At 52.9% G+C, this 3,612-nt stretch overlaps 1 pseudogene; it reads right to left on the bottom strand.

Annotated features, from left to right (window-relative positions):
• Positions 1-2,262: 2,262 nt before the first annotated feature.
• LOC147685031 (5.8S ribosomal RNA) lies at positions 2,263-2,406 on the bottom strand (annotated as a pseudogene).
• Between the last annotated feature and the right edge of the window lie 1,206 nt (positions 2,407-3,612).

The raw sequence follows: 3,612 nt of genomic DNA, 5'->3' as shown, positions 1-3,612 counted from the left end.
CAGCCTGTAATAACTGGGCCTCCCAGCCAAAGCCATGGCTTCCCCCACCTCTCATTGGAGATTACTAGAACTGTTCAGCCCAGAGGAGCCCCAGACTCCTCCACTGTCTGATGTCATCCAGCACCAGGCAGGATTGGTTGCTGCTGCCGAATGGCTGAAGCCCAGGCCTTCAGGGACTAAGCCTCCCAGAGGACAACCATAACTTCACCTATTTCCCACAGGGGATTACTGCAACTAGTGAGCCCAGCTGAGCATGGTCCTGGTGTAGAGATATGCTGCTGGTGGGTCTGGCCTACCCGAGGAGGGCAGGTGTCTGGACTCCCCACCCTCAGGTCTGACACCACCCTGCCCCAGGTGTGGATGGTAGCTGTACCCTCTGGCTGGAACCTCAACCGGGGAACTTGGCCTTCCATGTGAAAATGATGGCTTTATGCACCTCTCACTGCAGATTACTGTAAGTGTTCAGCTTGGTGGAGTCCCAGAGTCCTCTCCGGTCTGACACACCCAGCCTCATGAAGGCTAGGTGGCTCTGACCAGAGGTTGGATTCCAGGCCTTTGGGGACCAGGCCTCCTAAACAAAAAACATGGATTCACCCACCTCTCACTGGGTATTAATGGAACTGTTCTCCCCAGAGAAGCCCCAGACTCATTCTCGCTCCAATGCCACTCTGTGTCAGGTAGGGGATGCCACCCTGCCCCAGGTAGGGTAGTTGGCCCTGCCTGATGCCTAGAGCCCTGGCAAGCAAGGACCGGGCCTTCATTCTCATAGCCATAGTTTCACCTGCCTCTTACTGTTGATTACTAGAAATGTTCAGCTCAAAGGAGCCTCTGACCCCTCCCTGGTCTGACATCACTCTTCCTCTTGCAGACAAGGGGACTCTTCTTCATGGCAGGAGCCATGGCCTGGGTGACTCGCTCCCCAGTTAAAAGCTGTGGCTTCACCTGCTTCTCTCTGAGGATTACTCCTCCACAGTGTGACGCATCCCTGCCCCAGGCACCCTAGATGGCGCTGCCTGGTGGATGGAACCCCAGTCTGTGTTTACCAGGACTCCCAGTTGAAAGCCACTTGTTCACCTACCTCTCACTAGTGATTACTGAAACTGTTCAGCCCAGAGGATACCCATACTCCTCACTGGTCAGATGCAACCTCCCCTGGTTAGGGAGGATCATATGCTCTCCCAGACTCGTCTGCTGCCAACCCAGACATTTGGCCCTAGGTGCCCAGGGGTGATATCAACCTTCCTGGAATCCAGCCTTTGTTAGCTGAGGTGGTTTCAGCTCCTCTGCCTTATATCCTCTGGACCTAGCACAAAAAACGCTTTCATTGAGTGATAAGCCGTCTCAAAGTGGTGGCATATGGAACACCAGTGGAAAATTGAGCTGCAAATAGGTGCACCGGCTGGCCCTCCGGTCATCTGGTCACTCCGTCCCTGCCCAGATGGCACAGTCCATCCACCAACCAGATGTACCGGTCCAACCACTGACCGGATAGCATGATCCAACCACCAACCAGAGTGCCCAGGCACATGGGAGCTGCCAACCAGAGTGCCCATGCAGACTGCAGATTGCAATCCGAATCACCCACCCAATGAGGACCTGACTCAAGCCAATGACTTGCTTCCGGGCACCTCTGCTGTGCCAGAGGCCATCTGGTCATCTCACTAACCTGCAAGAAGGGATGCCCCACACCTTGCACCTGGTGGTGCAGGAAGGGAGCAGAGGCTTAGGATCTTTGCAGCACATGGAGGCAGCCCTCCATGTGGACCAGTGCCCATTCCTCCCACAAGCAGTAGCAGAGGGACACTGCCATATAGGCATCCACAGACAGACACAAAAGCACAGATCAGTTTGGACGCCATGCCTAGTCTGAGGTCATAGTCAAATACTAAAGCGTGGGGAGCAATCCTGTCCCCATATGCCCAAAGGCTCCCAGCAGAGGTTTTAGGCCTCTTTCACACAAAGGTGGGTGGCAGAACATCCTTTTCCAGATCAGAAGCCAGGGACCATAGTTAAACTGAGCAGAGGCAGACCCCCAAGGCCTGTGCGCACAGACAGTCAGGAATACCATAGACAGCCACATAAAGCACTCGGCCAGGCCCTCTGGGGGTTTCCCACTTTGGGGCAGTTCAGGCACCTGCCCTCCTCCTGTGGGTTCTGAGATAAGTGATTGGAATAAGATCTTGACGGATGAAGGGAGCAGAGCCTCCTGTGATAGGCCCTTCCACACACTGGTGGGGTCCGAGGGGCAATTGATATACAAGCAAACCTTTAGACAGACATAGCCCTAGGATGAACCGAGGGCTGCAAGCTGTTGATGATCAATGTGTCCTGTTATTCACACTAGTTCTCTTAGCTAGCTGAATTCTTCATCTAAAATGCAAGCCAAGTGATCCACCAACTAGAGTCAACGGGCAAATTCCTTTGTGCCTTCCCACCTGGAGGTAGAGGACGGGGGAGGATAGCAGCACTGCCCTGGAGCTGCTGTCTGCAGCATCAGGCAGGTTCCACATCACCAAAGGTAGGTAGCTCCACCACAGGCCCACCTGGATATCCAGGCAGGTATACGCTAGTCATCAAAATTAAAACCCAGTCCAGGCACAGAGGACAGGACAACTAGGTCCCTGGCAACAAAGAATGGTCACCCCTTCTGCATGTCCACTGTCCACCTTTGACTGTGTCTGGAGGGAGAAAGGGCTCAACCACTGCACACTGAGAGTCCTATACCCAGGTGGCCGCTGAAAGCCATGCTGCCATTCTGGAATCCCCATGCATGGTGGAGATATGCCATTTGAGAGGTACAGAAGATTTTGGTTATCCATTTTTGTTGGAATGACTCAGGCAATCACCACTGGGGTGAGTGCATGGAAGCCAGCTTCTTTCCACCCCCAGGAGCAATAACATCATGTGGCCAAAGGTGATCATGTCTAGGGTGTCTCCTAGTGGCACGGAGTCTCTGCTAAGAGGAGTCTGGGGATCAACCAGGGCCTCTTCACCGTCCAATTCCAGCGCACTTCTCAGTTGCTCAAAGGCAGAAGTGCCGGGATTGGACACAGGAGGGCTCACTTGGCATGGTCTCTCTCTTGGACCATGGAGGCACTGCAATTCAATTTCCTGATATTGTGCTGTGTGAGTGTGAGTTCATTCTCGGGATGGCTTTTTGTCACATTGAGCCCCTCACAGCCTGGGTCCCCTCCACACAGCCTTCATGTGTATCAGTTGGGTCCTCCTTGGTGGGGAGAGGAGCCTGCCTACACCTGGCTCTTGCCCAAGCAGCTAGGGGAGGTACTTGGCCCTGTGCCTGCTTAAATATGGGATGTAGCTGAGGTTCAGTCCAGTTCTGTTTTTTACCTACTGTACCCTTGTTCTGACTTTCACTTCCTCTCTAGATAGTCAAGTTTGATCATCTTCTCTGTGCTTTCTCAGGGCCTTGTTTACCTTTGGTTTCGCCAATCCAAAGTCTCCATTAAATCATCCAATTTAGAACAGTGAGGCAAAATGTACAAAGGACAGACACTTCACCAATGCCCTTCCTAGGAATTACTTATTCATGAGAAATAACAGCAGTCCCTATTTCCTATCATTAATGGGGCTCTATGTATTACCCACGACTGT

The sequence above is a fragment of the Lissotriton vulgaris genome, chromosome 10, assembly GCF_964263255.1.
Source record: "Lissotriton vulgaris chromosome 10, aLisVul1.2, whole genome shotgun sequence".
NCBI lineage: Eukaryota > Metazoa > Chordata > Amphibia > Caudata > Salamandridae > Lissotriton > Lissotriton vulgaris.
Note: the sequence above shows the minus strand (reverse complement) of the source record. Positions and strands in the feature narration are given on the sequence as shown.